Here is a 13,616-nt window from a genome sequence, read left to right on the forward strand (position 1 = left end):
GTGTGTATTGGTGTGTATGTTGCAGGTGTGTGTTGGGTGTATTGTGTGTGTTGGGTATGTGTGTGTTTTGTGTGTGATGTCCTGTTGGTGTGTGGTGTGTGTGTATTGGGGTGTGCATGTTGGGGTGTGAGGTATGTGTGTGGGTGGTGCATTTGTTGTGTATTGGATGTATGTTGCGTATGTGTTGTGTGTATATGTGTTGGGTATGTGTGTGGTGTGTGTGTTGGGTGTGCATTGTGTGTGTTGGGTATGTGTGTTGGGTGTGTGTTAGGTGTGCATTGTGAATGTGTGTTGGGTGTGTGTTGGGTATGTATTGTGTAATGTGTGTTGTTTGTATTGGCTGTGTTGTGTGATGTGTGTTGAGTGTGTGTTGGATGTGTGTGTTGTGTGTGTTGGCTATGTTTGTTGCGTATGTGTGTTGGGTATGTGTTGTGTGTGTTGGATGTGTTATGTGTGTGTTGTGTGTGTATTGGGTATGCGTTGTGTGTGAGTTGTGTGTGTGTTGGGTGTGTGTGTCGTGGCTGGTGTGTATTGTGTGATGTATTGATTGGGTTTGTGTGTGTTGGCTATGTTGTGTGCATGTGTTGTGTGTTGGAATATGTGTTGGGTATGGAGTGTGTTTGTTGGGTGTACTGTGTGTGAGTTGTGTGTTGCGTGTGTGTGTTGTGGGTGTGTGCTGTGGCTGTGTTGTGTGTTGTGTGTGTGTTGTGTGTTGGTGTGTGTCTTGCTGGGTATGGTGTGTGTTGGGTGTATTCTGTGTGAATTGTGTGTGTGTGTTGGGTGTGTATGTTGTGTGTGTGTTGAATGTGTGTGTGCACACCCACCCTCTGTTGGGGCGGGTGGGGGTGGCAGGGTCAGACCTGTCCTGGTGGACACCTGGTGGTGGTGTGGAGGAGGCACCACAGGGGGCAGTCTCTGGCTGGGGCAGGAGAGCGGGCAGAGGCTGTGTACCCAGGGCATGGCAGTGGAAACAGAGGAGAGGGGCCAGGATAGGGAACAGGAAGATGCAGGGACCTGGGAGAAGCCCACAGGCAGGGGCTGTGAGATTGACTCGCCACTATGCTGACACCTCTGACCCAAGTAGGGAGTGCAGGAGGGGATGCCGGAGACATAGGTGAGTTTGTTTTTTTGCCTCTGCTGAGTTTGAGGCACTGAATATTTTTGCTCAGGGGAACTTGAAACTCAAGACTTTATTTAATTGTTTATTTAAAATATCAAGAAAATACTAGTTAAAGTATCATCTAGGAGAAATGAGTGGGAGGAAGAAACGTTTCAGAGGGACAGGAAGGAGTGACAGCATGGAGTGGCCTCCCCAACTGTGGGTCCCTGGAGGAGATAGGTTTCTCTGTGATGGTGCAAATCCCCGGGGAAGCTGAGCCAAACCTGAGAGAAATGCATTGTGCCCGGGCCTTTCCTTCCTGGAGACACGCTGCCGGGCACTGAGGCTGTGGGTGGCTGAGGCTTCTATTCATGCGACTGCGGGGTGGTCGTTGTGAAGGACAGCGAGTGCTGGGGCCATCCTCTAATGGAATTCTACATCTCGCCCATCCTCTAATGGAATTCTACATCTCGCCGTGTGCCGCTTTGTTCTACGCACAGAATTTCAGAGAGAGCCTTTTGTGTCAGCTCTTTTCTCCTCCAAATAAGTAGATCCGTAAGTGGCAACTGCCAGCCACGGGAGAAATGGTTTCCGACTGCGCAGCACCCCTCCCACTACTGACAGCTAGTCAAGAAAAGCCACTTTTGTGTTGTTGTTTTCTTTTTCCCACCACTAACATGTAATTTTCATGCAGCAGCTCGAGGTCCCTTCCAGGAAAACAAAATGAGATGAAATCAGCAGGATGTGTAACTACATGTATGACTAAATGCTGATAGACTTGACATGTGTGAAGCGTTTGTTCATCTCATCCAAGGCTGCCTACCTGTGATGGAAATGTAGATCTTTCTTTACTGCAAGAGCGGTGTTTGTTTAAGTTAACCCACTTCAGCCAACAGGAAGAAAATTCCAACTCATAACTGAACTCATCTACTTTTGAAGCCACATTCACATCAATTTATTAATACTATTTTTACACAATTTCAGAGCATGTGCCTCTCATAAAGTGTGTGTGTGTGTGTGTGTGTGTAGAGTTTTATTCTTTATTCAGCCAAGAATAATTTATCTTTTTTTTTTTTTTGATGGAGTTTTGCTCTTGTTGCCCAGGCTGGAGTGCTGTGGCACAATCTTGGCTCACTGCATCCTCCACCTCCTGGGTTCGAGCGATTCTCCTGCCTCAGCCTCCCGAGTAGCTGGGATTACAGGTGTGCACCATCATGCCTGGCTAATTTTTGTATTTTTAGTAGATACAGGGTTTCACCATATTGGTCAGGCTGGTCTCAAACTCTTGACCTCAGGTGATCCACCCGCCTCAGCCTCCCAAAGTGCTGAGATTACAGGTGTGAACCACCGCACCCAGCCTACTTGATCTCTTTAACTTTCCACAGCTGGGGACGACAGCAGCAGTCCTGTCCTGCCAAACCTGCTGAGATTTGCACAACCAATATAAGGCCCCAAAATGCATCTGCCCAGGACTGCAGACTATGATGTTATCCCTCTCTTCCTAGCAACAGGACACTGAACACTGGTCCCCACCAGCCCCTGATGGCCTCTGCCATTTAAAAATTAGCATGAAAGGCATTGTTGCAGTATCTAACAAATTGCACTGATTCACATCCTGATTAATTCTATCAACCGTTTTGCTGTGCTCTGCTTCAAATCCTGCATGTCCAAACCAGCCTGAAATTACTCAGGGTGTCTGCATTTGAAGGTAAACAGCGATGATTTCCTTCTTAAAGCACTAAGTAGGAATCCTTTGTGCCCTGATTGGAAAAAGATCTCAACTTTGGCGTGACCTGGAAAAATGCTGCATGTGATGTTCCAGCCTCTCTGCAGGGCTGCTCGGTAGGGGCAACAGCTTGCCCTTTGGCTGGCAGCAGACTCCTTCCAATGCTCTGGGTCCAGACCACACTTGTTCGAACTGTCCTGGAGGAGAGGAGGTGTTAGGTAGAAAGCTTTCTTTCTCTACTGTCACGGACCCGGCGCGCTCCAGGAGGCTGCCGCCCACCATTTTTGCTTATTGCCAGAGCTGCCTCACTGTTGCTGCGGGGGTGCTGAGCATCTGAATCTCATCTGCCAGGGCGCCAGGGCTGATTTGGTGAGGAAAGGACCAAGAGGCACAGGTCGCTGTGCGCTGGCCCTGGGGATCTCCGCGGTAATGACGCTGGCTACTTCTGTTTGTTCTTACCTGAAACTATCAACACAAATAGAACTTATGCCACAAAATATTTAACAACATGCCAGGCATGTGCACAGAAGGATTGGACTGGCCATTTCCTGAGATGCTGGGGCAGGTACCCAAGCTCTCTGCTGTGACAAGGTCACCCTTTAAATGTGGGCTCATGGAGAGATCTGGGGGGCTGGGGAGAGGCCGGGTGGCCAGGGTACAGTACCAACCCGCGTGAACGCACCCCAATGTTTTCACTGTCTCCATGGCCTTACTGAGTGGGACATGGGAAATTTCAGCCCTGACTCTTACCAGGGCTGAAAAAAGAGGTTTGCTGAGCAACTGGAATGATCCAGGAGCTTGACAAAGAGAAGATGTAAAGTAAATTGAGCATGGTCTTACCTATGTACACAAGTAGGGTGGAGGGATACCCATGCCTTCCCTCCCTGACACGGCAGGGCTGGTGCTGAGTGCGGACCATATGCCCAGGGCCTCAGGTCAGGGACAGCACACAGCCCAGTTGCACTCAGCTGAAGTCAGAGGGAGGGTGAGCCAACCGGGAGAGGTTTCCTGGGGTGCACCATTGGAAGGGGCCTTGAGTATCGGTAGGCCCAGCAGCGAGAAAAGCAAGGAAGAACATTTCAGAGGGGCGGATCTCATGGAGTGGAGATAGAACAGAGGGTACTGACCCGATGGCTTGTAGACTTGCCTACTCGGAGTGTGAGGTGCCTGAGGTCGGGTGCACCAGAAGTAGACCCTGAGACATATATTCACATGCAAGAGCTTTATCAAGGAATTAATCTTGGGGAGACCTACCTGTGAGAGAGTGGGGAGCAGGCCGGGGAAGGAGGAAGCCTCTCAAGGCTGCAGCCTTGGGTGGAAGTCCTGTGAAGGTGACATCAGCCCCACCCTGCAGGAGTCGTGGACCACAGAGTGTGCAGAGTCCCAGTTTCTCATACCAGCACTGGACTGGCAGTCAGTGTTAAAAGGCTCTGGGTGGGGAGTCTAGAAGAGGCAGGTGGGAGGAAGCAGAACCCCTGGCAACCCAGTGACCTGCTGATGAGAAAAGCAAGGGAGAGAGAAAGGGAGAGTGAGTAGAAGCAATTTGTATGCAGCTTTCCTGCCAGGGTGGTGGGAAGCCAGGGCGCCATTCTCTGACAGAGACCACAGGAACGAGCAGGTGTGAGGACAGAGACCACAGGAATGAGCAGGTGTGAGGACAGAGACCACAGGAATGAGCAGAGACTGGGGAGAAAAAATGATGATGCCAGTGTGGCATATGCGGATGTTGAATTCTCTGGGGACACTGGGGTGAAGGCCGACACAGGGAGCTGGATGCAGGTCTGTGACTTAGGAGAGGCCTCAGGCCCCAAGGTAGCACAATCAGAGCCACAGCAATGAAGAGGCCCCTTGGATAGGATTTCTGTGGATTCTCCAACCTCCCGGACACGCAGGGGCTCAGTGATTGGAGACAGACAGCATCTCCAGGGAAGGGATGAAGCAGGTGTCACTCTCACACATTTGGAGGGACCGATCATGAGGAAGTCATTAAATGATACACTATTAACAGCTGGTATTTACCAAGCCCTTCCAATGTGCCCTGTGCCCTGCACCGGTGCCAAGAAAGTCCTGTGTGCATGATCCGATTGTACCCCTCAGGGGTGGGTATACTACTATTACTCAAACTCTACAGATGAGGAAAGTGAGGCATTGTCATCAAGGCCATATAGCAAATAAATGGATGAAACTTACTCTTTAATTTCCCAGTTTTATCAATGATCCCAGATATCATTCCTTTAGGGAAGCATCCCCACAGTGGCAATATCACACAAGTGTTTCTCTAGCTGTTTAGCTGCACCTCCTGCTCTTTAAACCTAGTAAACATTTGCCTGCCTGCAAATGGTTCATATCTCCAGTTTGTACCAAGAGCTGGGCTATTCAGTCTCCCTACAGCAAATCTCCCTACAGAATTATTTAAAAACCGTTCATTTGGGGACATTTACTCCGCCCTTTTCACCACATGAGGCAATCTGGTTCATGGTATCTTGGAAACACTAGAAACGAGCATTTTTACCCATCGAAATGGCTCCCAAGGGCAGCTTGCGTCAGCACAAATGTACACTGAGAGGCCTCCAACGTGGGTCTTTGCCGTACATCATTTTCTGAGCTGTGTGTGAGAAGAGCTTCCTCATCCCTGCAAAGGACAGTGGCCTGACACTACCATTAGCTTTTTATAGACAAAACTATATAGAAGGAAGATGTAGAAGAAAAATGGAGTAATTTCTGTATAGACAACGGATGTGATCAAATAAGGCTGCGGTGGCCTGTTAGAGAAATGTACGTGCTGTGAAGGTTGCATGGATGCCGAATGCACTTCGTCCCGACCAAACAAGGCACAACGAATCTCAACATTCTACCAAAGGACATGGCGACGTGGCGTGATGGTAGGGTGTGGTAGAGTGACCACATGTCTGGTTTGCCCAGAGCTGCCCAGGGTATGCCTGCCAGCCCTCCCTGGACAATACAATGTAGGATCGCCTCTCTTTTTGTTCTGATGCGGTTTCCCATGCCAAACAATTTCAGAGGACGGACACTAACTTCCTGTCCAAAGTCTCCAAGTCACCCTCTTCCCCAGACTTGGGGAATAATAAGCCAGATGTCTCCCAACGTATGAACATCTGAGCCCTCACTTTGGGCTAATTATGATGCTGTGGCCAGAAATTTTAAATATTCACAGTGTGAATATTTAACCCCAAAATCTGCACCCAAAAATCTGTGAAAGAACAAAGCTGACTCCCCAAAATAAACACAAGTCGAATCTGTGGATGGGACCTGATGGTTAAGCGAGCTTAGTTAGAGGCTTAGTCATCTGATTTCAGGGCCCACAGGTGTGTCTGGGCCGACGAAGACCTGAGAGGTCAGACCGTCTGCCAGTGTGGAAGGAGCTGGGGCAACAAAGGGGGCTGCTGTGATCGCAAGGCAAATGGGGGGACCATGCGTTTCCTTTGCACCCTTGCACAGTAGTTTTTCGGGAGGGGGGTGCAGATTTTGGGTTGGAGAGAAGGAGCAGGGATTCCTGATTCCAACCTCTCTAGGCTGCCCAGGAGTTCACCCTCAGGCTTCCTGGGAGCAGGTTTGCACACCACTACCAAGGTGCGTTGCCGTCCTCAGTTCACGGTGCCACAGCCAGAGTCTGCACAAGTGGCATCCTGTTTCCTAATGCATCTTTAGCTCTCACGGATGCCTCGCCTTTGGTGGTCCCCCCCAACAGATCCGCAGCAGCATGTGCTGTGATGACTGCCCACCCCCGCCCTCCTCCCAGGAAATTTCTAAAGAACTCCATCTGGCGTCCAGCAGCTTCATGTTTGTTCTTTTTATAAATATGTTCTGTGATGAAATTCAGGGTTAAGCTTTCTGATCACATGATCTGTCCTGACTTCACAGTCATCCATTCTTTCTGGATCAATGACATCTAAGTATTTCCATGGTCTCCAGGAGCTAAATGACAGCACCTGGCTTCTTGCTCTGCACGTGGCTGGGCCTGGCTCCCAGGACTCTCTGTCCTCCGTGGACTGGTTGTGAAAGCCACACAAGAACCCGCTCAGGAGACCACGAGTGGGCAGGGGGCCCCTCCCTGGGGCTGGGTGCAGGCCGGCACCCTGGCAAGGTAGAAACAAATGGGCATCTCGACAGCCAAGCCAGGGCTGCTGAGTGTTTTATCCATCTTTCTGAGAGGCAGTGTTTTCATCATTGAGTCACCACTGGGTGTGTTCAGGTGACCATCTCTATTTAGTCTCACTTCTGACCACATATGACAATCCTGGAAGCTTTCCAGAATCCCCATGCCTGGACTCTACCCAGTACCAAATCAGAATCTCAGGGCATCAGTATGTTTTTAAACCTCCCCAGGAGATACCAAGGAGCAGCTGGGCTTGAGCATCTGCTCTCTGCCGGGACTTCTCACACTGTAATGTGCACACCAATCACCAGGGATCTTCTTCAAACGCACATCTTGACTCAGTAGGTCTGGGGAGGGGTGTGATTTCCGCGTTTCTGACTCGCTCTCAGGAGAGGCTGGTGCTGCTGATCCAGGTGCCACCCTTGGAGGGCAAGGGCACAAGTGTATCACAGTGTGGCAAACCATGGCGGGTTGGCCAGTTTTTAAAATTTCAATAGCCTTTGGGGTGCAAGTGGTTTTTGGTTAGGTGGATGAATTGTCGGGCCAGTCTTTGTAAAAAGAGTTTTTGTTTTTGTTTGTTTTGTTTTTTTGTTTTGAACCTCCCGGGTTCAAGCGATTCTCCTGCCTCAGCCTCCGGAATAGCTGGGATTACAGGCATGTGCCACCATACCTGGATAATTTTAAAGATATTTTTAGTAGAGATGGGGTTTCACCATGTTGGTCAGGCTGGTCTCGAACTCCTGACCTCAGGTGATCCGCCTGCCTCTGCCTCACAAAGTGCTGGGATTACAGGCATAAGCCACTGTGCCCGGCTGTAAAAAGAGTTTATTGGCCGGACACAGTGGCTCATGCCTGTAATCCCAGCACTTTGGGAGGCCAAGGCAGGCGGATCACAAGGTTCAGGAGATCAAAACCATCCTGGCAAACACGGTGAAACTCCATTTCTACTAAAAATACAAAAATTTGGCCGGGCATGGTGGCACATGCCTGTAATCCCAGCTACTCGGGGGTCTGAGGCAGGAGAATTGCTTGAACCTGGAAGGCGGAGGTTGTAGTGAGCCGAGATCACACCACTGCACTCCAGCCTAGGTGACAGAGCGAGACTCTGCCTCAAAAAAAAAAAAAGAAGAGTTTTATTGAGACACAGCCATACCACACTCACACTACGAGGCAGGGATGCAACAGAGACTGTATGGCCTGAAAGCCTAAAATATTCACTCTCTGGCACTTTACAGAAAACGTTTGCTGATTTAGAACTTGTTAGTATAGGTGCATCTGTCACGAGCTCAGCGGCCGGCATGGGCAGCCCAGGTAGGTAGGCCTCCCCATCACAGGTGGATGTGAGTCAGAGGGTCACGTTCCATCATACAGAGCGGTGCCCAGTGTTTTCCCGTGACAGTGGCACTGTTCGTTCACCACAGTCACCCTGTAACCGGCAGCGGTGCTGTTGACTTCGTCATGCCAAGGGATATCCAGTTCGGAGCACCTTCTGTTGCGTGTCTAAGACACTGTGGGAGCCTTTGGGAGGCAGGATGGTTTAAAACGGGGCAGAGTTCCATATCACTTAGACAGACAGAAGGGTCAGGGTGGATTGTGACCTCCCAGTGATTGTCAGCCCTTCTGTCCTCCTTTCAAAGCTTTCAGACTTGGGGATACAGTTTGGCTCTGTGTCCTCACCCAAATCTCACCTCAAATTATAATCCCCATAATCCTCAAGGGTCAAGGGTGGGACCAGGTGGAGGTGATTGAATCATGGGGGCGGTTTCCCCCATGTTGTTCTCGTGGTGGTGAGTGAGCTCTCACGAGATCTGACGGGCTCGGAAGCGTCTGGCCTTTCCCCGCTTGCACTCACTCTGTCCTGCCGCCTGGTGAGGAAGGTACATGCTTCTCCTTTGCCTTCTGCCATGACTGTCGGTTTCCTGAGGTCTCTCCAGCAATGCAGAACTGTGAGTCAACTAAACCTCTTTTCTTTATAAATTATCTGGTCTCGGTATTTCGTCACGGCAGTGTGAGAATGGACTAATACACTTGGGTTACAATTTTGGCAGACAAAATTGTGTTTTCTGTGTTTAGAATTACCAAAAAAAGTAGGGAGATGGGGATGGTTTACATATAATCTACTCCTCTTAAAGTTATTGGAGTGCAGTGCTGCAACCTCGGCTCACTGCAACATTCGTCTCCTGGGTTCAAGCAATCCTCCTGCTTCAGCCTCCCAAGTTGCTGGGATTACAGGCGCTCGCCACCACGCCCTACTAATTTTTGCATTTTTAGTAGAGAGAGGGTTTCACCATGTTGGCCAGGCTGGTCTGGAACTCATGACCTCAGGTGATCCACCTGCCTCGGCCTCCCAAAGTGCTGAGATTACAGACGTGAGCCACTGTGCCCGGCCCTGGCCGACTGTCTTAAATTGTGCAATCTAGTGTCCATAAAACTCTAATTATTTTGCTGTCATTTAAATTTTTTTACTATTTAAAAATTTCACATGTATAATTACAGATTGTACATTTGTTAAGAAAACATATGTACCACAGTATTTGTAGTCAGAACATTCAGAAATAAGCACTGTAATGTTTTAGTGTGTATCACATTTCAGGTCGTTTCTATGCAGAAATAGACCACATGCCACAGAGTGAACTTTGTCTCTAGCCTCAGCTTTCTCATCTCTAAAGTGGGGAGATCCTCTCCCACTTCACGGAGTTGTTGTTAGGATGGAATGAGCTCGTATCAGTAAAGTGCTGACAGCACTGTATACTAAGTTTTGGAAATGGAATTTAACTGTTTTATAACCTGCTTACCAGGGTTTGGGGCCAGATATAAAACTCGTGCACCCCACTTTTGTCACAATCCACTGGAGAGAGCTGAACCTCAAACTCACACCAGACTCCAAGAGACACAGAAAACATAGTGTCCTGGGCAGGCTGACCCAGCATAAGGCCAGGACTGCAGAGAAAGGGAGGCAGGTTTTGGTGGAGAGCTGATCTCTGTCCCAGGGTATTTTACCATTTTTCTATGTAAGTGTTAATATTTTGCTTTTCGATATATGTGTGTTCTTTATAAATCAGTGACAGCAACCTTATGACTCATGTATATTGCAAAATTTTTCTTTGGTGTCACTTTTCACTTGCAAAAATTTTCTTTGGTGTCATTTTTCACTTTTAATTTTGTTCATGGAATTTCCTATTTTTATTTGTTGTTGTTGTTTTAGACAGAGTCTCTCTCTGTCACTCAGGCTGGAGTGCAGTGATGTGATCTCGGCTCACTGCAACCTCGCCTCCCAGGTTCAAGTGATTCTCCTGCCTCAGCCTCCCAAGCAGCTGGGATTACATGCACGCGCCACCACACCCAGCTAATTTTTGTATTTTTAGTAGAGACGGGGTTTTACCATGTTGGCCAGGCTGGTCTTGAACTCCTGATCTCAAGTGATCCACCTGCCTTAGCCTCCCAAAGTGCTGAGATTACAGGCATGAGCCACCGTACCCAGCTGGAATTTCCTATTTTTTGAAAAAACTTTTTGTAATATATTCACACATGTGACAAAAATGCATTAGAAAATAAAAGTGCTCAGAATTCCACAACTACAAATGGCAACTCTGTTGCCTTGATGTAGTTGTGTGTGTTCCTTACACACTTGGGTTTATACTGTATATTCTGTAGATAATTTTATATCCTGCTTTTTAGTTTAATATTATATTGTGAGAATTTTCCCATGAAGCTGGAATTTATTTAAAAACATACTTTTATGACTGCTTGTCAAAGCAGATGTCGTCACTCCTGTCATCCTGGGCTTAAAGGTGGACTCTGCTTGGTTTCCTTAGGTTGAATTTCTAAAAGAGAAATTACTTGTATCAAGGATACACAGAGAATGAGAAATGTTTGAAGCGGTGGTTATCCTAAATACTCTAATTTGATTATTAAGCATCGTATGCACAAATCAAAATATCACACGTACCTCATCAATATGTACAGCTATTATGTATCAATTAAAAAATGAATACACCGAGTTCTACTCATCATGGAGATTCAGCAAGGTTAGTGAGTCAAGCCCTTGAGGAAAGCCGCTTTAAGACTGTGTCTGTAGAGTAATGAGCAACCTTAAAAACCTGGTCAAGAAACCATGTACTTTGAAATCCATCAGTTTTAGAGTCAGAGATAAACCACTGTTTGAAATAAAGGGTTGTTTTCAAATGTATTATTTTTAGAAGAATTCAGAACATCTAAAGCTATGTTAGAAACCAAACTTCGTCCTGTCAGACACCTTGATGACCCAGTTAACAAATATTCCTAAGCTATGCTTATGTGTTCAGTTCTATGCCAGAAACAGAGATATTAGACATAGCCTCTACTCTCAAGGAACGCACACCTTAGCTGTTAAGCGGGGCAGAAAATAAGAAATACATGAGAAGCTAAATAAACACATGTGTTTGATAATAATCTAAAGAAAGACACAGAAGCTGAGATGGAGGGAGCAGCTGAGGCTCATTAGTAGCTGAGCATTGGAACAGGGATCAACCAACTTCTGCTTCTGAGGGGCCAACGTGACCATTCCGAGGGCCGCACTGACTCTAAAACAAGCCTCTTCGCCCCGATGAACTACACTCTGATGTCCAGTGGCCCACAGGCTGTTGTTTCTTTACGTTTGTTTTGAACTTCCCTTAAAGAATAAATATAAGAAGCAGGGCCTGGTGCATACCTATCATCCCAGCTCTTCAGGAGGCTGAGGCAGGAGGATGGCTTGAACCCAGGAGTTCCAAGATGCACTGAGCTATGATTATACCACTGCACTCCAGCCTGGGTGACAGAGTAAGACCCTGTCTCTAAAAATGAAATTTTTAGAAGCCATAAAACTTTCTCATTCATTCCTCATAAAAATGAAGCCATGTAAATATGACTCTTGGGAAAGAGCAGATGTTCGACGTGGTAGAATATGGGATCTTCCATAGAGTGGCTGATGCAATGAAAAACATATACAATTGTAGCAGTCAGTTGTGCCCCTAACATTTGCGGGGCCCCAGGCAAGAGCGCACATGGAGGCCCACGCACCATAGGTTTAAATATTTAAAAGTTGCTCGCCAAACTGATAAATATGTCCATATCCTCCTGCCTTTGCAAGTATACCTTCATAATGACCTGAAGACAAGGTTCAAATGTAAAATTTCTGGGCACTGTGAGGTTAACAGCACAGTGTGTAGCAGTGCAGGACGCTCCTGGCCTCTGGCCTGCCCCCTCCTCTTCTCACCCCAGCTCCTGAGTGGGCTCCCATGCATAGGCTCAGCCTGCTTAGACCACATGCCCAAGCTCTATGCATGACTCACAACAGCTGCCTGTCTTCACCCCTCAGGCCCACGGGTGGTGTCACCTGCAGTGTGGTGCTCCCCAGGAAGACAGATCCTAAGGAATCCCTTCATGCAGGACCTGAAAGTGAGAACAGAGCAACTTGGGCAGGAAATTTGGGGTCCCAGTTACCTGGAATGTGGTCTACAGAAAGACACATGAGCTCCAGGTGATGTCCTCACCCCAGTGGGTAGGGGCTGGATTGGGGCCCTGTGAAGCCTGGGGCCAGGGCAGAGCTGCCTCTCACTGGGTCTGGGTCAGCCAAGAGCCACAATTTGTGGAATGCACTCTGTGCTGTTCTCTGTGCTCACGTGTTATAATTTCCACGTCACAGTTTTCAGGGCGCTTGCTCAACTCACAGCTGATAGTGGCAGAGCCAGAATTCCATCACTGGACGGCCATCTGACTCCAGAATCTGTGCTCTTCCTTGCACTGGTTTACCATTTCTCATTAAAGGCTGGGAAGCACTGGATTGGATTATCTCACGAGCCCACTTCCTTCCCAGTGATACTCTTCAGCCGTGTGAGCAGGGCAGGCCCAGCATCGCCACCTCTGCAATGAGGAGGTGGTCCAGACAGTCTAAGGTTCAGACCTGCTGACTTACGTTACACCCGCTCCAGGCTAAGTTCTGTTACTAAACACTCCGAATCTGGGTTTATTGACCATTTGTGAACACGGGTTATGGTGTCCTCATCTGAACTTTCCTCGGATGATCTCCCTGAGTCAGTAGGAATGTTGAAATGGCTCCATCCAGGTGAACTTTCATCCTCATGGAAAATATGTGGTTCTCTCCTGCTGCTGGCAACTCACAGTGTGGAGTAAACACATTCCCTTGGAAATGCTCGTAATTCTAGGTTTTTCCAACATAGAAGTATTTTATCAAAATAATGCTTAGTCTAAGCAGTGTTTTTTTCTGAGTTTCGACATCTTAGCTCTATGGATCATATTTTGACTAGGGCTATGGCCCAGTGTTGATCCCATTCCTTCACTGCTGGGTTTAGGAGCAGTAACTGAATTACTAGAAAGCCTTTCACGCTTCCTCTATGCAGGCCAGCTTGGGAACTTTGATAAAGAACCTTGGGAAAAAGAAACCACTGTAGGGCTCACAGCCCCTCAGCAGTAAGGCTCAATGGCCCCTGACTGTGCCTGCATGCCGCAAAGGCACATAGGATAACATTGAGCTAAATTAAATTTATAATGTATTTTCTATCCCCAATATTACTCCCCTAAGGTCTAGTTAATGGGCAAAGGACTGAGTACTGGATGGTAGGATTTGGGTCAGCTGGGTAACCACCTAGCACAGTTCTGAACAGTGTGGCCGCAGGGGCGAGTTTCATATGATG

At 48.0% G+C, this 13,616-nt stretch overlaps 1 long non-coding RNA gene across 1 annotated transcript; it reads right to left on the reverse strand.

The window, feature by feature from the left end:
- Positions 1 to 2,027: 2,027 nt before the first annotated feature.
- On the reverse strand, positions 2,028 to 13,048 carry LOC107975038 (uncharacterized). Its single transcript, XR_001718212.4, has 3 exons — positions 12,406 to 13,048; positions 4,080 to 4,319; positions 2,028 to 3,290 (listed from the first exon to the last, which is right to left on the reverse strand). It is a non-coding gene; the product is annotated as an uncharacterized LOC107975038 (long non-coding RNA).
- Positions 13,049 to 13,616: the final 568 nt, after the last annotated feature.

Source organism: Pan troglodytes, chromosome 5, assembly GCF_028858775.2.
Source record: "Pan troglodytes isolate AG18354 chromosome 5, NHGRI_mPanTro3-v2.0_pri, whole genome shotgun sequence".
In the NCBI taxonomy this organism is placed as follows: domain Eukaryota; kingdom Metazoa; phylum Chordata; class Mammalia; order Primates; family Hominidae; genus Pan; species Pan troglodytes.